The 21,981-nt window shown below is 38.9% G+C and overlaps 1 long non-coding RNA gene and 1 pseudogene across 1 annotated transcript; one reads left to right on the forward strand and one right to left on the reverse strand.

The window, feature by feature from the left end:
• Positions 1–393: 393 nt before the first annotated feature.
• On the reverse strand, positions 394–3,653 carry LOC117283545 (annotated as a pseudogene).
• Positions 3,654–9,326: 5,673 nt separating this feature from the next.
• Positions 9,327–13,109, forward strand: LOC104874173. Its single transcript, XR_783672.1, has 3 exons — positions 9,327–9,555; positions 11,839–12,023; positions 12,993–13,109. It is a non-coding gene; the product is annotated as an uncharacterized LOC104874173 (long non-coding RNA).
• The last annotated feature ends 8,872 nt before the right edge of the window (positions 13,110–21,981 follow it).

Consider the following 21,981-nt stretch of genomic DNA (forward strand, 5'->3'; position numbering starts at 1 on the left):
TCTGGCCTTTGATCTGCCAGCCCCTTCTTCCCCCAAACCTACAGCCCCGCTCGCTCTGCTGTCTCCAGAAGGCAAACCACAGGCCACTGCCCTGGCGCTATCGCTTGCCAGGTCCAATCAATAAGGACTCGTTTCCTGTTCATTTGCTGAGATCACAGGAGCGGATCTCGCTATTTCTGCTACCGCAGCCTCAAGGGTGCTTCTGGGGTGACAAGTGAAAACTGCTTGACCCTTTTTTCATCCCATTTTGTTTGCAGCTGATTCCAAAAAGGCGGCAGGTTCATTTAGCAATGTGATGAAAGAAAGGAAAAACATATGTATGTTCTTAAAGTCATTAACGGATTTAGTTATTTTGTAACAAAAGCTCCTCCATCACCTCACTCCTTAGGGGTTTTAGCTAAGGAATAGTAGCTTCTTTTTGATTTGGTGTCGTGAAAATCTGGTCACCGGAAGCACCGTGTTTCCTAAAGTCCACCTGCCCTCCGAGGGAGGGAAGCTCTCCGGGGCCTCCAGGGCCTTGTTTCCACGGTAACGACACAGGTCAGTAGCTGAAGTCACACCTTTGCCAGCTTTGACTGTTTCTCCTAACTTAGCACAGTCTGATCTTCCTTTTTCTTGAGCCTTGTGACTCCCGGCCAAGCGCTTTCCCAACGCAATGCCCTGCCCTGAACTCAGCGTCCTGCCTTGGCTGATTCCATCGCAGCCTGGCAGCTCTTGGCTAGTAAGGCACCAAGGGAGAGGAAAGGCTGCTCCTTCCAAGTCAATATTCCAGCGTCGTCTGTGGTATCATTTTCCTTGGCTGAAGTAGAGTTTGCGTGGTATACGCCTTGTACCAAGTCCATCAGAGCGCTTGCTGCAAGTTCTACCACCTCGGTCTGTAGCAGAGCTAGTCCGCTGCAGGCATTGCTAGAAGAAAATCTCCGCTCAGGATAGCTATTTTATCTCCAAACGACATGTCCTTCAGTGTCCCTCAGAAGACCGCACTTCATTTAAATTTGCTGTCCCGCGATGCACAAGGATGAGTTCTGTGATCTTTGTCAAACTTCTTTGACTGGCAGTGGTAGCAGAGGGTGCAGAGACCCCACCAGCTTCCGCACCCGCGTAGCGATGTAGCTTTGCTCATCGCTCAGCAGGCGGCGGAGGCTCACAGAGGGGGAGGCAGCCCACCGTCTTCGGACACCACTGCCTCCAGTGGGCCGGGACCTGGAGGCATGACCACGCCAGGATCCCAGAGCGGAGACGGTGTTGAGGGACGGGAACCATCTCCACGGGCGATGTAGGGGACCCAAGACCCCGAGATAACGGGCCAAGCACGTCAGCGGCTGCTGGACTTGGTCTGAGTGTCCGGGACCTGGGTTATCCGAGGTGGCTCGGGAAAGAAACCAGGGGACAGGAAGGAGCTTGCAGGAACCAAATGGAAGCGGCTGTTCTTGTCCCTCAGGGGACGGTGCCTTCCTGAACCGTCACCCAAAGTGAACTCTAACTACTGCCCTCTGGAGCCCGGGCTGAATGCACAGCAGCCTCGGTTCAGCACTGCCCCTGCCATCCGCAGTGGAAGCCACCACCAGTCTCTAGGGGACGCCACATTGGAGGCGACAATTCTTGGTTGTATGTGGCCATCTGTCTCTTGCATATTTGGCTTTTTGGTTACCCTCAGATACTGGGTGCCTGGGGAAATACTACCGCACTGTTACAATCGAGCCTGGAGGATGGTATTGCTCCCAGTTGAGACTCAACCTTTGGTTATGTCTCCAAAGAAAAACTCCAACCATCTGAAGTTGATTCTTTTAAAAGCAAATATGTATCTGAAATGTAAGTAGCATCTTTTCCCTATCTATTTAAACGAGCCCCTGATGCCACTCTCTGGTACCTGAGGGAGCCAAGCCAAATTTCATCAAAGGCTCTTTCAACGTTCACTTCCTCACCAGGCTTATGTAAACAAGTTTGAAGGCTAGGCTTTGCCTTTGCATTTGGGCTGTTTGAATCCAGAGCCCTTGGCTTCTTTTAGGGGGAATAAACTACATTCAGCTCCTCATCTTCCAACTCTACTTCTACCCCAATCAGCCACTTTGGCTTTTTTTCACTTAATGCTCTCCATGTAAACAGTTTACTGCCATATTTATTCTCATTTCATTGTCAATGCATTTATCATCACAGGAGTGGCACAAATACTTTAGAAATACGGGAAGTAATGAGCTTGTCCGAAGTGCCAGTATGGAGGCTGCAGTCAAGGTGAGCAGGCTGCCCAGAAAAGAAGGAAGGGAATGGAATTAATATGAGCAGAAGAAAAAAATGGAGACAAAGTCTTTGTAGATAGAGAGGGGTGGAGGGGTTGAAGGGATTACAGGAGGATGGGGAAAAAATAAGAACCAGGATGGATTATGTAAAGGTGCAAATTTCCAATAATGAGTGCCATTATATTGTACACCTAAAACATGCCAATAAAATTAATAATAAAAAAAGAAATGGCTGCTTGATGAGTCTAAGTTTTCATGATACAAAGAAGAGATAATCTCGAGGGCTATTATTGCCCTGTATATTCAACACCTAAAGCTTTATTCCCTAACAGGCATTTTGCATTATAAAAGCAATACATTCACAGTGTAAAAATACAGAAAATGTGAAGTGAAATAAATCAGACACAGAAAAATATTTTCTGGTTCCTTTAATACGAGAAACCCAAAATACAAATAAGTTTAAAGTGCAAAGAAAAAGAGAAATGGTAGAAAACAGGGAGGCAGACCGTGGGGATGGAAGGGGATCTTGGGATTGGAGAAGGGAGGGTGAGGAGTTAAGGGGGAAATATAAGTCAGAGGTCAGACCCTCCAGGAATGCACAGCCTGACTAGGAAGACTAAATGCACCGGTAACCATCAAAGGTAACCATTCTCCACAAGATGCGTGTGGTCTTGCGGGAGAGGCCAGCCTCCTGGTTAATTCACATTAAAAGCAGTTCCTTCAGAGAAAGCATTGCTACGTGTCATAATGGCTGCATTAACCTGTACACTTTATTTTGACCACACACTTCCCAGTTTGGTCTTCTTTCCTCAAAAAACTGCGAATCACATTTGTTATTTCTGTAGGACTTTGAGGATTACATCATAATATAGTCATGCTAGCATTTACTTATAAGGTCTTTGCTTGTAATTACAGCATTAATCCTTGCAGAAATCCACAGGCAGTCATTACTATGCCATTTTATGGAGAAGAGATGTGTGGTGGCTGCCCAAAGTAAAGGAAAACAATCTTCTTACTGAATTACTTCTTTTCACCAGACATTTACCTCTCTAGGTAGACAAATATACAGTTTGCATCCTATCAGGTAACCTTGTAAGGCAGCTGTGAAGGTGACTATAAGACCTAGCCAGGAAGCAGTAGTTTGACACGTTAGGGGCGGAGAGGCAGAGCCACATGACTGGCAGGCAGCGTAGAAGGGTTTGCTAGAAAGGTAGACTTTATAGTTTTCCAAGTTGACTTTAAATTATCATTGAAATTATCAACTGCATGAATAACAGATTTATCAAACATAGCTATAGAATAGAGTGCCCACTAGCAAAACATCTAGCGGCTCCCCAGAGTTTCATTGTGAAGTAAAGGGAGGGAGGCTGACCAATCACTGAATTGAATTTTAGTTCCACGACTCTGATCAACCATTTTAGCACAAGTGATTGCAAGAATGTTCCCTTTGGAAAGGAAGGTGCCGGAAGTTAATAAACTAACAGGTCAGCCATAGGTACTTGCATATGATGATACTAATATACATGGGCTTTTTTTTTCTTCTTGTTTCTCATCATAATTTCAGTAATTCTCTATATTTTTGTTAATTTTTTATGTCTATTAGTATATATTTGTGAGACACAATAATCATATTCATCTTAGAGAGTTGAAGCATATCTATCTATCAATCACATCTTGATCATTTTACTTTCCCTAAACCTGCAGAGAAGAACAATTTGTAATTCGAAGCTGTGGGATCTGTTTTGCCCTGTGAGCTTGTGAAATCTGGATTAAGAACTTACCTCTTCAGTGCTTTCTCATGTGAACTTTTTTTCCAGCATGTGATATTGAGTAAACTACAACTACTTTCTTCTGCTTTTCTCAACTGACATTTTGGCAGTACACTTCAGAATAGTTAAGTAGCTTAAGTATGTCAATTCAACCTGCATCGGTGGCACGCACCACAGTGAATAGTGAATATCTTGGGGATATGTACATTTGGGACAACTCAAAGGTGCCGCATCTCTAATTCAAAGAGAAACATTTCTCATGTTTGTTCATTCTAGTTTATATTTTCATTTAAATGAATACTTTAGGTTAAGTTTATGCTTTTTAAAAGTTAGTTGTGCGAATTGAGATACGATACTAACTCTGTTGGAGCTGGTGAGGCCTTGACTTAAAGATTTATTTGCAATGTGATTTCATTTAGGATGTATTTTGCTAAGTGAAACTTGTTTAAAAATTTTATTTTTTTCTCAAAATAAAGACCTTTTTTAAAACAATGACTGACACAGATCATCAGCTCAACAAAAAGACGAATGGGTGATTGGAGAGAACTATTTTTTAATTCTGGGATTGAAACTGACTTAGTAATTAAATCTATGATTATCCTTATATTCTTAGAATTGAGGCTAAAATAAAAGTCTGATACAATCTTCAAAAAAATGGGGAGCGAATAATTAAAGTGAGTTATATACCGTCACGATACCTAATAAAATGTCCAATTACTTGGTTGGGTTAGAATTTTGCCATCAAATGTTTCTTAAAAACTGACAAGGATTGGGACTACTTGAGCACAGTTTTTGGTGGGGTAATGAAGCTTGCACTATTTTTATGTTATATTATTATTTTAGTGCTTATGTTACCCCTGGATGGTCACAAAATACTGTGATTAGAATGACGATGGAAATATAGCTAAAAAAACATTGCGCGGCAAATAATGAACCAGGGATAAGCTCTCTTTGTCTCAGTTTTCTCAACTGACTGGATTGGAGCATTGGTGGCCTCAAAGACACTCTGTAATTCTGTGTGATTTTTGTAACAGGCAATAAGAAAGAGCAGAGAGTCTTTCACACGTACATAAAAGCTGACATGTTAAAACTACTCTTTAAAAGAAAACAGGATATCCTTTGATGCCGTTATGAAGCACATGAACCGATTATGGGTCAGTTTTGGAGGATGAGCTTAGATGAAAAATGAGGCGGGAAATAATTTCCAACAACTCTCTCTGTTGGACGCGCAGCTTTCTAGTCAATACAGAAATTTCCCTCTAATTTAGACATAAATTGGCTAGTGCAAGCACACTGGGAAATTTGTAGCCAGACTCGAGAGTCTTTTTTTTAAAAAATTACTAGTTTTAATCAGAACTCACATCTCAACTACAAGACTAACTTGCTGCTGCTCCCTTTCCAGCTGTAGTTAGATTTTTATCTTAGGAGTAGGCTTGGCATTTGAGCTAACAAGAGCAAGTGAAGGAAAAGATAGCAGCAGGCTAATGCCTCATTTAATATTTGACCCACTCCCGCTTTCTCTGTTTAAACTGCTAAGGATAATACAGTGATGGTGATGCTTTGTGAACGGAGTAGCTGGAAAGGCGCTCAGAGTGGCTGCCTCACAGATGGTGACAGCTACACTGGGCCACGTGCCCTTACTCATTCATTAGTAGGTCCACCCTGCATAGGTGTTCTCCAGTTAGCGAAAGGAACTTTCATTTTTCTTTTGTTTTTAAAAGTGAACGAGCACGAGGGTGATCTTTTCACTCAAATAAATGAAAAAAAAAATAACACAAATGCCAGGCAGGAAATCTTAATTATAATTATCATTTGGTCCTGCTGTACTTACTTAAGTAAAGCTATAATTCGATGGTCTTATGGGGAGACACGAAAAGTGTTCGGGGGGGGCGAAGGGAGGGCGGAGGAAAGGGGAAAAAACGAGAACCAAGACCTGTCATGTAAAGGTACAAGAGCCCAATGATGAATGTAACTGTGCTGTATCCCTAAAATGTACCAATAAACTCAATGAGAAAAAAAAGTGTTCTGTATTTTTCAGCTAAATTATTTGACTGTGAACTAAATGATAACCACTGTAAAGAGATTCTCTTTAAACATTTACCTTGATAATATATCTATGCATCATTATCAGGAAAATTTGAGGAAATTAGAATGTAATCAACATTACGTGGTTTGGAGATTGTATTGATTCTTTTATTAAGACCTTCTAATTCTTGCCCTATCTTCTCTCTTCAAGGGAACATAAACTCCCCATAAATTTTAGGGAAAAAAGTATTTTCTTCCTGGCTGAGGGCTAGAGTGAATTTCTCCTGAGAACGGTGCTTCCGCAGGGTACCCTGGGAAATCCCGAGGTGTGCTTCGGCTGCCCGAACTTCAGTGCCTCCCCGGTATGGCCTGGGGCCTGCCCGCCCTGGGAGGAGTGTGTGTACGTGTGTGTGTGTACGTGTGTGTGTGTGTGTGTGTGTGCGCGCACGCACACGCGCGCATGCATCTGTGTGTCTCCCTGGGCGCACCCCACACATGCTCATATAATTGTGTGTGGAGGAGGTTGAGAAACCTACTTTTGTCTGCCTGGCAGGGTGGACTAGTTCTTCAACCTCATTAACTGTTTTAAACTCTAAGAAAGGACCAAGGCGCAGACTCTTTCCCTGAGCTGCTGTTCTGTGCCCCAAATAGTTGTCACTCTGTCTATTCCACGCGAGCAGGATGTGGTCCGATTTTAGTCTAAACACACTCCACTTTTTTTTTTCCTGGATACGGGGAAGGCACTATAATACTTTCTTTGTTGCAGAATGACTTCTTATAAAAGAGCTTTCTGTCTTTCTCGTAAACTAAAATTACTCAGACAGACTGGAAGGAAAAATAAGAAGTCAGGCCTGGCATTTAAGTGCTTCTTGGTCCCCGCAGACATTTGGGTGAAGGTGAGGTGCTTAGTGCTTCACTATTCCTGAGACCCGCCGACCTCGCTCTGGCCTTCAAATGTGCTGGGAACTGGCCTGTGCTCTCAGCTGACTTTGTGGCTTTCACCTCCTCACGTCTGACTCATTCAACAGTGAATAATGTTGGGATAAGTGGGATGAGTAATAAAGACAACATGCTAACCATATGATGGATGTTATCCTTCTAGGGAACAAATTGCTGTGCTATTTTTATACTCACCTAGAATTTCACATGCTATCGGGAGTTATTTCTTACACAGGCTCATCTAGATTACTAACAAATAATCATGTTGCGTGATTTTCCTATAGCTATGAATGGCTATTGATAAGTTCTTTAATTTGCTGATATTTTCCTTAATGATTAAAACATAATCACTGAAAACTTTTGTGGGAACTTTAAAGTTTCCAGGGCACTTTTTTCTTTCTATATTATTTTAGTTACTTCTGATGGCTTTAGCTATGCTCATTAAGTATCATATATTTTCCTTTTCTTGTGTAGTTTTTAATATAGTATTAGGAAAAAAAGGTCTGATTGGATAAATTTTTTGTTTTCTAAAGTTATTAGTATTAATATATAATTTAATGATCCCTTGAATTTTATATAACTTACAAAACTATTTGGACTTGTTTTTTCTTTTTGTTATGGCCAGGAAGAACATCTTTAACATTTCAGATTCTTTTAATGTTTATCAGTTTATTCAGGTTTAATGTTTCTTGCATCAGTTTTGGTACTTTAAAGTTTTTTAGCAACTTAGCCTTTTCATTAAGGTTTTAAGAATCATTCATATATATTTGTTTATAAAACTTTTTATTATTTTAAATCTCCACAATTCTAAATTTAGACTCTACCTTTTCATTTTGCATTTTATTTTTTCTTGGGTTTTGCTTGATGTTGGCCAAAATGATTCAAACCTTCTGTTCAAAGAACCAGTTTTTAGTTTTCATAGTTTTCTAATTATTTAGAATTTTGTTCTCTATTTTGCTAGTTTTTCTTATGGTGTTTATTTATTTATTTTTTATAACTTTATTTCTTCAAGTTTACTCTGTGGCCTTTCCTCAGATTTTTTTCTTTTTCTTTTTTTTTTTGAGACAGGATCTCACTATGTATTTCAAGGTGGCCTCGAACTCACTATTGTAGCCCAATCTGGCCTCAAACTTATGGTGATCCTACTGCCTCAGCCTCCCAAGTGCTGCAATTATAGGTGTGTGTCATCACCCTAGATTTCTTGAGTTACCTGATTCATTGATTTATTTTCAATCTTTCTTATTTCTTGATAAATGTGTTTAGTCCTGATAAATGTTAGGTATGCCCAACAAAGTTTGAAGAATAGGTTTGGTATTTTCAATCTGTTATCCATGATTTCCTTTTTAACACAGAGATAATTTAGTAAGATATATGCCCAAATTGAAGAGATATTTTAAAAAGCTCTTTGCTTGTTATTAATTACAAATTTTATTGCATGTTAGAGTAATGTAATATATAGAGCACTGATATGCTGGAATGTAGTAAGTCTTTTCTTATGGCTCAGTATAAGATTTAACTTTTAAAATGTTATATAGTGGGCTGGGGATTTCGCTCAGTTCGGCTGCTGCCTGCCTCGCAAGCGCAAGGTCCCGAGGTCGATCCCTGGTACCCCCCAAATTGTTATGTAGTATATTTATAAAGAATGAATATTCTCTGTTAGGAGGGAAATTCTCTGTATCTAATGTTAGAGCTTATTATTAAGGTCATTGATATCACTGTATATATTTTTTTCTGGTAGATATGGTAGCTTTTAAGAGATTTGTTAAAAATTATAGCAAAACGTTGTATATAAACTTTTTTGGTTCATCGATGTATTCCTCAGTTGTTCCTTGTTTTTGTAATATTCTTTTCTATCAAATTTAGAGTAAATATAAACTGATGCTGTATCATTCTTCCTGTTATCTGAATAACATTAGCTAGAAATTGCTAGAGTTTCCTGCTTGATCAGAACCGTGCCTCCTTTTCAGGGAGGAACGTGTCACCATGAGCTTTTCGCCTTATCTGTCGAAGCAGAAGGCAACGCAGACACAGATGGAGACCAGGAAGTCTATGGATCGGTGTGAGGAGCTGGTGGAGCCAGAGTAGGAGAGCGAGGACCAGCCGCCCCAAAGAAAGCTGGAGGCACAGCGGAGGCAAACCAAAGCTTTACGGAAATTTCCAGTTTCTGTCCTGAGCTTTGGACACATTAGCATTCTTTCATTCCCTTAGGAGTTTCTACTTGTCCCGTCACAGAGTCGGAGGGAACTCTGCCTTTTGTAGAATCATTCCAGATGACTCTGGCATCTCTGTCCTCACAATGTGTGCGTGCCAGCAAGCTGATGACTCCACGAAGGTGATCTCATCTCAGGCACTCAGGACCAGGAAAATGTTTGTTAGTTCATTCTTTTGGGCAACATGAGAGATCACTATGGCTGTCCTTTCTAATCCTTGTCTATCTCTCTTAACTCCCTTACCTGATAAAGGAAACCCATAGAAGGCAATGAGCAAATAAAGTTTTGGGGATGTCTAGGTTCTCATCACCATCAGTCCTTTCATCTTTAAAGCACCGTGTGTAAAATTCAAAGGGTCTGAGAACTGCTGAAATGGTAAGTAATATTTGAAAACAAATCCCTTCTTCTGGGAAGAAGTTCTTACCTTCATTATATTCTCATATGAATTGATATCCCAAGAAAGTTCAAAAACTACCGATCGATGATAGCTCTCTTAACTTACATATTTGAGAAAGTTAGTTTCTGAGAGTCTGGGTGATATTAAGAATAAAATCATAGTTTTCAGTGTAGGTCCGGCTGGTAGCAGTCTTTCAATCCAAATCAAATTCATTAGGCAGCATTAAATGCACGGCTTTTGAAGAATGAAAGATACCCAAATACATCTTTTATATAACATGAACAGGTTCTATATTTTGGCATCACAGGGTGATCAAACTATATGGTGAATATTTAAATAAAATGTATCACAGTAAAAGACATTTCATTAATCCTCCTATTATAGCCTCTTGTTCCAAACATGCTTATTCCATTGTTCTTTTCACTTTCTGAAGCAGTTCTGGAAGTCCTCTTTCCCGAGTGTGTTTATGAAGTGTGATAAAAATATTATAAATGCTGCTGCTGAGTGTCATCCAGTGGAAAGACAGGCTTATAAAAACATAATGGTGTGTCCTCACCTACCTCACTAACCAGATCTTGCATGATGTGACTTCTGGCTCTTTCACAAAGTCAAGATGACCATGAAAGGAAAATGTTTTGAATTAACTGATGACATCAAGGCAGCCACAACAGCATGACTAAAGACACGGAAAGTAGAATTTCCAAAACTGCTTCAGAAAGTGCCAACAATGGGATAAGCATGTTGGAAGCAAAAGGTAATATTTTGAAGGGGAATTAGTGGCAAATTTTTTTTTCAATCTAATTTTAGTCTTTTTAATGAAAGAAATGAAAACAATTCACCATAGTCCTTGATCACACCTGGTAATTCTCTGAAGCACTGCACCAAAGTGATATGGGAACGTGATGGATGTGTAAGCAAAAAAGCAGCCACTTGGCATAGACTCGAAGGCAACATGGGAGGCAAGATGGGAGGCCGAATCAGAACTATGTTTTAAAAGCCCTTAGGAAAATGTCACTTTGAAGAAAAATATTCTTTTTTTTTTTTTTTTTAGGTACCAGGGATTGAACTTGGGTCCTTGTGCTTGCGAGGCAGGCCACCGAACCACTGAGCTAGATCCCCGGCCCAAAGAAAAACATTCTTTTTTTTTTTTTTGTTTTGTTTTTTTGAGACAGGGTCTCACTATGTAGTTGAGGCTGACCTAGAACTCACTATGTAGCCCAGGCTGGTCTCCAACTCACAGCGATCCTCCTGCTTCAGCCTCCCGAGTGGTGGGATTATAGGCATGCACCACCACACCTGGCTAGTAGGAAAAACATTCTTTATGATGTTCATTAGAGCCAATTTTACCTCTGATGTTGTAACAGAAGGTTACTTTTTTTTTTTTGTTTTGTTTTTTTGAGACAGGGTCTCACTATGTAGTTGAGGCTGACCTGGAACTCACTATGTAGCCCAGGCTGGTCTCGAACTCACAGCGATCCTCCTGCCTCATCCTCCCGAGAGTTACTTTTTGCTTTGATTGAGCAATAGATGACATATTTTGCTTTACTCTGGGGTCATCATCTATAAAAATATGAATATTTCAAAGCTAAGGTCACACAACTTAGTGACATATTTTGAGAGGAATGGGTAAAAGTAATTTCACAATCATTCACAAATCTCTGTCTCTGTCTGGATTTGTTTTTTTGTTTCTCTCAGTAAAAATGGATATATGGATTTATTTATTTATTTTCATATTGGAATGAGTTGAAGAACTGCCTATCTTATCTAATTGTGATTTTCCCCTCCTCTTTCTACTCTTTTTCATTCTCTTTTTCCAGGGTCCATAAGTTTGAAACCCATGTAAGATAAAGGCTGCTTTAATGTTGCTCAATTCTATTTAATTCAACTATGTATCAAGTATTCTATTAGTGGGGACTGTAGAAAAAGATGAGCAGGTTGTGGTTTCTGGTTTTAAAGGGCTTATTGTGAGTAGTTTATGCAGACTACTGAAAAGAATTCAAAACTAAAAGCCTGCATGGAAAGTTAGCTAATTTTGTGTGGTAGATTCTTCTCTTTGAAATACAGTAAGAGAGTCATCATAGGAAGTGTATTGGTCCCTCCTAACACAGAACTTCAGACACATCAAGAAAGCAAGTACTTAAAAAAAAGTACTGTGTATAAAATAACATCCAGGTAAAGACAGACGTTTGATGATTCTACCCCCATAAAATTATTCTAAAACAATGCTTTAATATGCTACCCTTCCCCATTTTTTGGTGTAGGGCTCCCTCTGGAATCTCTGAAGTAAGCAGCATCTCTGCCTGAGATGAGTAAGCCTTTTCCCCAGGCTTTGTGAACCCCTATCAAATGATGAAATCCATGGAGGAGGTCACATGGATCTCAGATTCGCAGCCTGACGGATGAAGGTGGGGGTGACCTGGGGACCTGTGACTGGCGTCTGACATGGGTGAGAGCAGTCTTGTGGGATCCATCCCTTAACATGTGGGCTCCGCTCAAACTCTGGGTGTTTCCAGAATAGAATTAAAGCGTAGGATACCCAGGTAATTAGAGAATGCCTGGTGTGGGAAGCCCCCTGGACTCTATCTGGTCACAGAAGTGTTCTATGTTCACAGTGAGTACAGGGACAGAGTCATCAGCTGGTAAACTGATTCATTAAGGGAGTGACAAAATGTGACTTTGGCAAAGTCAGGAGGAACCATCCAGCAGTCTTCTGCACACTGACTTAAGCTGCAGAATGTTGGTTATTGGTTCCCTGGGCAGTCTTTTTTATTAACCAGTTAGCAGTGATCAATTTTGTGGCATACTTTATGTCACCCAAGGATACACTTTCTCAGGGATCTTCACAGGTAGTCTAGGTGGGATCTCTCTCATTGTCAGGTGAGAAGAACCAAAGTTCAAAGGAACAAAATGATTTTCTAAGGATCATGCCGTTATTTGTGGCGGAGTGGGGGTTCAGACACTAATCTGCTGACTGTACCACACTTGTTTCATGATATCACACGGCTTTATGTAACCCATGCTGGCCAGAGGCAAAAGGGGCGTGGAGCTGATGTATTTTGGATGACTTGTGACTTGATCATATAAATAATTTTAATCTCACATTTTTATTAGCTCCCCCTGATTTCCTATACAGTAAAGCTTTTCATTCATAAGGAACGAAATGGGAACAGAGGGAGAACATAACTGTAGTCTCTTATAAATATTTTGATACAAATTCTAAAAGTGTTTTGGAAAAAATCTACTCTTCAAAAAATGCAGAAAGTTAATTTTGCCAGGAGAACAGATTTCTAGGTCCGTTGTGCCACTCACTGGTGGTGAGACCTTATGCCTTTAAATTCTTTAGAAACAGTGCGATAGAGTGGAATGTGTGTGGCTTTGGAGTTACGAAAACTGAGTTCAGTGTTCTACTCTACAGTTACCTAGGTATTTGACATTGGACTGAGTATATGGCCTGCTAAAGCCTTCCTTTCCCCATGTGACAATGGAGCAAGACTTCCTGCTTTGCGAAGCTATAAGGATTCACAATAATGGCTGCACAGCATCTGAGGTGAAGGAAGAGTTTAATAAACTACTGTGGACTTACGGTTCTCTCACAGTGGCTATCTTAGACTTCGGTTGTTGCCTAAAGATGTGTTACTTCTCAAAAGGTGGATTTCTAGCTTATATCCAGCTCGATTTTTTTCCCACCAGGTTTCTTTTCCAGTTCTTGCAATTTTTCTTGAAGGTTCTTTTGGTGTAGGTTTTCCTGTTTTCTGTGAACTTCTCCTGCTGCCTCTTTCAAAGCCTGGCTGCAAACAGCTCAGTGACTGCTTTTCACTTGATGGATTAATAGACGTGGACCTGTTGCCTATCTTGTAAGAGGCTTCTTTTGTGTTTGCTTCTTCAGTACATATACTAAGATTATAAGAAGCTTTTCTGCTTTTGTGCACAGATATCTGAGTGAAATCAGTATTTCTTAATTACCTGGAACATTCCAATATATTTAGTTTCCAAATTTAAACATATCCTACATGTTCTAATAGTATCTACATTTCCTTTTTTTTTTGATATTTCAAAAATTTTATTTGAATTGGTACAAGTGTGCAGTACATGATTACATTCATCGTGGGGAAGTGCTACACATATATAACACATCTCAGTTTTTTTCCCTTTCCCTTAAACACCTTAAATTAATTTATTTATAAGTTCCTATCAAGTTAATCATCATAAACAGGGTAATGGCCTAACAGGGCAAAAAAACCATATAGAACACATAAGAAAATTATACAAAGTCAAAGTACACTTTAGATACATTGGCTAGGCTTGATTACAGTTACATTTCTCTCTCTCTTTATCCCTATTGCCTGTCTCTTGTTTTGCACTTTATTTATATATTGGGATTCTCATATAAGAGAAACCATGCAATATTTAAGCTATTTGTCTGATTTATTTCACTGAACATTATGGCTTCAAGGTGTGCCTCTTTTTCTACAAATGACTCCAATCTATCCTTATAATCATACCAGAGTAGTACTCCACTGTGTATAAACGCCACATTTTTCACATTTTCTTTTTTTTGTTTGTTTGTTTGTTTTTTGAGACAGGGTCTCACTATGTAGTTGAGACTGAGCTGGAACTCACCAGCCCGGGCTGGTCTCAAACTCACAGTGATCCTCCTGCCTCAGCCTCCTGAGTGCTGGGATTACAGGCATGCACCACCATGCCTGGCTCCCTCTCTTTTGTTTTCATTAAGTTTATTGGTAATTTTTAGGTATACAGTACAGTAACATTCATCATTAGGAACTTTACCTGATGTATCTTTGTTCTTATTTTTTCTCCATACCCCTGCCCTCCCTTCACCCCCTTCACCCTTCCCTATTTTAAAAGACTTTGTTCTATTTTTTCCTTTTCTCATATTTTTTCTTTTCCCTTCTTTCCTTCCCCTACCCTTCCCACTTCCCCTACTCCTTTAGCCCTTTTCTTCCTATTTCACATTGTCAGTTATACAATTTGAACCTTATTTACACTTTTGTTTTTCACACCAGAAAAACTATTTGGTATTTACCCAATACCACATTTTCTTTATCTATTCATTGGTCAATGGACATATAGGCTGCTTCCAAGATTTAGTTATAATGAATTGTGCTGCTATAAACATTGGTATATATGTATCTCTGTAATATGACACCTTTAACTCTTTTGGAAAGATACCTAAAGAGGGAACAGCCAGGTCAAATGGAATTTCTAGTTTTAATTTTAATTTTTTTTTTTTGGTTTTATTTTGTATTTTGAGACAGGGTCTCACTATGTAGTTGAGACTGACCTGGAACTATGTAGCCCAGGCTGGTCTAGAACTAACAGTGATCCTCCTGCCTCAGCCTCCCAAGTGCTGGGACTACAGGAGTGTGCCACCATGCCTGGCCTAGTTTTAATATTTAAAGATAAATCCATATTTATTTCCATAGTGGCTCTGCCAGACTACATTCTCACAAACAGTGTAGAAGTGTTCCTATTTCCCTGCAGCTGCTCCAGCATTTGTCATTTGGTTCCTCGATTTGGAGATGGCCATTCTTTCTTGGGAGAGAGAATCTCAGCCTTGTTTTAATTTGCATTTCTCTAACGGCCAATGATGTCAAGCATTGCTTCAGGTGTTTATTAGCCACTTAGGCTTCTTCTGAGAAGTGTCTGTTCATTTCAGTGGCCCATATTTTGATTGAGTTTTTTATTTTATTGGGCCTAATTTTGTGAGTTTTTAAATATATTTCAGATAGGAATCTTCTTTTCTTTGTGGTACTGGGGCTTGAACTCAGGACCTTGTGCTTGCGAGGCAGGCGGTGGCGCCACTGAGCTAAATCCCTGCCGGCCGGGAATCTTCTGTTTGAGGAATCACTCGCAAATTTTTTCCCTATTCTGTAGGTTGCCCTTTCAGTCTGCTGGTTGTTTCCTTAGCTGTGCAGAAGCCTTTTAATCTGATATGATCCCATTCGTTGATTCTCAGAACTATTTCCTGTGCAACCAGTGTTGATGCAGCAAGTCCAGGTTCTGGCAGGAGGTGCTGATCCCAACTCCTCACCAACTGCCGTGGTCCACCGCGTCTTTAGTACAGCAACTGTCTCCGCTTTCCCGGTGGGCTTCAGTTCTCAGCAAGCCTTAAAGGGGCCCTCTCTCTGCTGCTCACCTTGGCACATCTTCCTGAGCTCAGAATGATGGCCTTTCTGCACTCTGCGGCTTCTGTCCCAAGGGGCCTCGGACATGCAGGGCCTGGACCCCTGTGCCCACCTGGTCTCACTGGTCTCATGGGTTGCCCGCCTGTGCCTCTAGCACCATTTATTAAAGAGACTGTCTTTCTTCCAGTGAAGGTGTTTGACCTTTTGTCAGAGACGAGGGGACTGAGTGTGTTTGGAGTTGTTTCTGCATCTTTTACTCCATTCCATTGATCGTCAAGGCTGTCTTGCATTGCATCCCATAAGTTCTGCTCTGTTGTATTCACATTATCATTTATTTGTAGAAACTGCCTAATTTCTTCTTGAATTTCTTCCATGACCCATTGATTGTTCAGGAGAATGTTCTTCAATTTCCATGTGTTTGTGAAGTCCTTGTGGTCTCTTGCTATTGATCTCCAGTTTGATTGCCCTATGGTGTGGTAATATACATGGGATAACTTCAGTTCCTTTGCATTTACTTAAGCATGTTCTGTGAGCTAGCATGTGGTCTATTTTGGAGAACAACATGTAAGCGGCTGAGAAGAATGCGTATTCTGATGTTGTGGGGTGGAACACTCTGTAGACAACTACTAGGTCCATTTGTTCAAAAGTTTGGTTCAGTGCTAATATTTCATTGTTGATTTTTTTGTCTAGTAGATCTATTTGTGATATATAGTGGTTTATTGAGTTCCCCCGTTACAACTGCATTAGTGCTTATATAATTTTTCATGTTCTTTAATATTTGTTTTATATAGTTGGTGCACACATATTTATCTCTTCCTCTTGGATTGTTTCCTTTACAAGTACGTAGTGACCTTCTGTGTCTGTTGATCAGTCTTGGCTTTATGTTCACATTGTCTGCAGATAGAACAGCTTGCTGCTCCTTTTTTTCTGGGATCCTGTCACATGGAATGTTGTTTTCTGTCCTTTGGCTTTCAGTCTATGAATATTTTTGAATTAAATATTTTTTTTGTATGCAGCATATTGTTGGATCATATTTCTTGATTCATTCTGTCAGTCTGTTTCTTTTGATTAGGGAATTAAGACCATTTACATTCATGGTTATAGCTGAGATATATTTGCTTATCTTTGTTATACAGTTTTCCCATTTTTGGTTCCCTTTCTCACCCCTCTGTTTAATTACTTGCCTGGCCTCCTGGTGTCTTCATTCCACTGGGGTTCATGGAGTTGTAGTTCATCTTAACTCTTTCTATAATGTCCTTCAGAACATTTTGTAGTGATGGTTTTTGGTGTTCATGATTTTTTTCACATCTTATTTGTAATGGAAGTATCTTATTTCTCCATAAATTTTGAAAGCTATTTATGTGGTGTACACCAATCTGGGCTGGAAGTTGTTTTCTTTTAGGGCTTTATATATTTCACTTCAAGCTCTCCTTAAATTTTGTTTTGAGATGTCTGCTGTAATTCCAACGAGCTTCCTTTTGTAAGTGATTTATTTCTTTTAACAGCTTTTAATATTCTGTTCTTGTGTTAAAGTTCTGGAATCCTGACTATCATTTGCCTGGGAGTAGATTTTTTTTTTGATCATAGGCAATTGGAGTGCTATGTGCGTCACTTATCTGTTTCAAATTTTTTCCCCATGCTTGGGAAATTTTCTGCCATTGCTTCTTTGGACAGATGCTTACATCATTTGTGCTTTTATGCAGTCCAATCAATCTTATGTTCTTCTGCTTTCTATCATCTAGCAGCACAGGACTGGCAGACACCACCACACCCCTCAAGGGAAATGGGGCCTCCTAATTTAATGTACACCTTTTGTGTCTCTTTATTGTGCCAGGCTGAGTGAAAGAAAATCAATAGTGATAGATAACAGTCACTGGAAATAATGAATAAGAAAAAGCAAAAAAGATAAACAAGAATAGGAGAGAAAAGAAACAAAGAAGAGAAAAAAATTGAAAGGGAAAAAGATTAAAGAGATAGTAAGAAACTAAAAGAAGACAAAAAATAAAGTGGGAGTAAAACTCCTAATTTTGAAAAAAAAACCCAATAAATGAAAGATAAATACAAATAGGAACATTTAAAAAGATGAGTTGAAGAAAAATTACCTGTGATATGGAATGAGTGGTTTATTTTCATGGTTTGCAGTTTTGGGATCCATGCAGACACAATTTTCTCTGCCTAGCTTTAGGACCTATGGGTCTACTTACACTAGAAGACCCTCTGTATTTTCCCCAGACCATGGTTACTGTTGAAGTCAAAGCATGTCCTTACTACCATTAATAAATGGGGTAAGTGATCAGCCCTCTGCTCTCTGCCGGATGTAAGCTTCAGGGTGGGCATTTGAGTGGGCAGTTGAGCTTAATGTTGGAAATCCTGGGGGTTGTCTTGCTCCTTTCTCTCCCAGGGTGGTTTCTTAAGCTAGGATCAGGTTGGTTGGTTAATCTTTGCTTCTGTTTCTCAATGCTATGCTCTTCTGGGGGCCGGGTGCCACTCCTCAGATGTGGGTCTGCTCTGAGTCTGCACTCTTGCCTCTGGGCGGGGTCTAACTCAAGGATTATATTTAGTACATGCTCAAGGTGGAAATATAGCTTCAATGAACCCATCCACAACCACATAGTCAGTTAATTGTTCATAGATATTTTTAAAATAATGTATCCCCCCATGTATTTTCTAATAAAATATATATATGGATCCATTTTGGGCTACCTATTTTTAATCTGTCTACACTTTCCCCTGTTCTAAATTATTTAAATCAGTACATTCTTAAAACACATGATAGGGCAACCAAATTTCAGGTCCCCTCCTATCTCTCAGGAGCTATCTCTTAATAAATTTTCCTACTCTTAAAAAAAAAGAATAAGTTAGAAGCTGATAAAAAGTCACAGTATTCAATAGCATAAGTCCTTCCTCCTCCTCTTTTCCCAAATGCATCCACTATCTTCATGAGAATCATTTTACAAAATAGAATAACAATCCTGTTTAGATTTTCAGTTGAAATTGATACCAACATTAATTTAAGAATCAACACCTTTGAAATATCTTGTCATTAGAAGAATAAGAATATCTATGTAAAATACACAGAATATCTCTTAATTAAAAATTCTTAAGGACAATGTTTTGGTAATGCACATTTTCCCCCCAAAGTGTCCTACCCATTTCTTATTAAATTTATTTTGCCACCAGAGACTATTAAAATGGACTGGGCTTCCCCCCACCCCCAAACAGGGTCTTGTTGTGTAATTCAGGCTGGTCTTGAACTCACTATGTAGCTGAGGCTGGTCTTGAACTCACAGTGATCCTCCTGCCTCAGCCTCCTGAGTGCTAGGATTACAGGGGCATCACCACACCCGACTGGATTGCGCTATTGATCCCTATTTTAAATATCATGAAATGGTTCTGCTTATTGATCTCTTGTTTCTGATTTTAAAATTCTACTTTTTACTTTTGCTGTCTTGCATGTGCTTTTTATGTCCACTGCAATTCAGTGTCTCATTTCTAATATGTTGCTTCTAATGTATGAGGGACCAGAGAATGAAATAATAGCAGGGCTGACATTCACAGAATATTTATGAGGTGTCTGGCATTATTTGAAGTGCTCTAAATGATTATTTCATCTCATCTTTACAACAACCTGCAATGGATGATGTCATTGCCCTGTCCAGATGGATCTTGGGACAGTTAAGTGATACAGCCAAGTTTACATAGTTAATAATCCCTGGGGCTGGAATTTGAATCCAAATAGTTTGACTCCAGAGTTGTTTCTTTTTGTCACCTCATTTTCTAAAATAACTATCTGAAAAAAGAGTGATTGAGTGAATAAAGTTATGTTTGGTTAACCAAAGTTGAATTTATTCAGGGGCATTTAAAATTTCATTCTACTTCTGGGCCAGCATCTATGTTCAGATGATTGAATCAAGAAGTGATGTATAAAAAATACATTTAAAAAAGAAGTGATGTATAATTTTTGCTCTTCTTCCATAAATCTTGCTTCTATTAATCATGGTTATTGAAAAAATGCTATTAACTGTGACCTCAGTAGTACATGTGCCAAAAGCAAGTTCAGTCATGGTGACCTTGATCTAAATTCTCCTTGAATTTTAGGGAGACTATCCTTCAAAGCATTTATGAGAAGAAAATGAATAAAATTAATATTATACATAGCATTTTGTTTTAAAAACTTACATGCATGACAAAAATAATTCAGCTTTCAGATTCACGGAAAATTTCTCCATTAAAATAAACTTTGTTTTTATGATCTTATAAAATGCACATGCATCTGATATGTAATTCATTTCATTGGAAGAAGCATAGCTAAGGACTTGGGGGTCAAAACCAAAATGAACTCTTTTCCTCCATATCTGCTCTTTGAAATATTTATTATTCATGTGACTTACTATTTTTCTTTTCTTTTTTTAAAAAGAAAGTGGTGTTTATTTGATCAATGATAAGAATGTCTCAGCATCAGAAACCTATTATAAAATTCATCACAAAAATCAACAAAGAAAAACCTTAACTGATTATTATTTTTTAAAATTTTTTTCTTTTATTCAGTTTATTGGTACATTTTAGGTATACAGTACAATTACATTCATTACTGGGATCTTGTACCTTTACATGACAGGTCTTGGTTCTCATTTTTCCAATTGTCCCTGCCCTCCCTTCACCCCCTACACCCCTCCCCATTTACAAACACTTTATTTCCATCTTTTCATTTTGTCATATTTTTTTCTTTTCCCTTATTACCTTGTCCCTGTCCTTCCCACTTTCCCTACACTGTTAGCCCTTTTCTTCTTGTTTCTCAACTGATTATTTAGATCTTGGCATATGTATATTTTCTAAAATTCAATTTGTTTTCTTTCTTTCTTTTCCTTTCTTTCTGGTACTGGGGATTGAACTCAGGATCTTGTGCTTGTGAGGCAGGTGGTGGTACCACTGAGCTAAAGCCCCAGCCCTATATTCATTGTTTCTTAAGCAAACGGAGCAACAATAAAGACCTTAATATATACAAGAAATGAAAATAATGTCAGGTGAACTCTCAAAACATATTGGAATTAAGATGTATAGATTAAAAACCAATAGCATACAAATGCTTAGAAAACTGTTTTTTTAATTAATTAAGTTTATCAGTACATTTGATCATTTTTTTCTTATTTCATAAAGTCTGTTGTACATTTTGGTCCTTATTTATACTTTCACTTTCTCACACCATATAAGTATTTACACAGAAATATTTCACTCTAGTGTAGTCTTAAGGTGGATTCATTTAGCTATGTGTTTCAAATTTATCTTTCTTTATGGCTGAGTAGTACTCCGTTATATAAAACAACCACATCTTTTTTATCCATTCATTGGTCGATGGACGTATTGACTGTTTTCAAGAGTTAGCTATTACAAACTGTGCCACTATAAACCTGGGTGTACAAATACATCTGTGGTATGATGCTTTTACTTCTGATGAGAAGATACCAAGAAAGGGAATAGCTAAGTCAAATGGAACCTCTAGTTTTATTTTATTTTTTTGAGGACTCTCCATTCTGAGTTTCATAGTGGTTACACCAGTCTACATGCCCACAAACAGTGGAGAAGGGCTCTCTTGTCCCCGTAACCCCACCAGAGTTCTTTTATTTTTCCCTTTCTTCCTTTAATTTCTCACATTGCATGGTATATTTGCTGTGTTGGCTTTTATGGAGTTTTGGCCTTTATTGTCTTTTTCCAGGACATTGTTTAAAATTGTTTGGAGTGCCAGTTTGGTGTTCATGAAATTTCTCAGATGTTCTTTATCATGTAAATATCTTATTTCCCCATCAGTTTTGAAAAAAAGTTTTGCAGGATACATCAGTCTAGGTGGGAGGTTGCTTTCTTTTAGGACTTGAAATACCTCACTCCAGGCTTTCCTTGACTTGAGGGTTTGTGTTGAAAAGTCTGCTGTGATTCTGATGGGCTTTCCTTTGCATGTGATTTATTTCTTTCTCTAACTGCTTGTGGTATTTTGTTCTTTTAGATTTCTGGGATCTTGAGTATTATATGTTTAGATGTAGATTTTTTTTTTTGATTGTCGTTATTTGGAGTCCTATATACCTCACTTATCTGTATGTCAAATTCTTCCCCTTTTTTTGGGAAGTTTTCTGTCATTAATTCTGTGGACAGTTTTTTTTTATGTCACTTGGTACTTTCTCCTGCTACTTCATGGATTCCTATCACTCTTACATTATTCTTCTTTGCATCATCTTTGAGTTGTTGGATTGATTTCTCATAGTCCCT

Source organism: Fukomys damarensis, unplaced genomic scaffold (assembly GCF_012274545.1).
Source record: "Fukomys damarensis isolate Sample0158 unplaced genomic scaffold, DMR_v1.0_HiC HiC_scaffold_27, whole genome shotgun sequence".
NCBI classification, from domain to species: domain Eukaryota; kingdom Metazoa; phylum Chordata; class Mammalia; order Rodentia; family Bathyergidae; genus Fukomys; species Fukomys damarensis.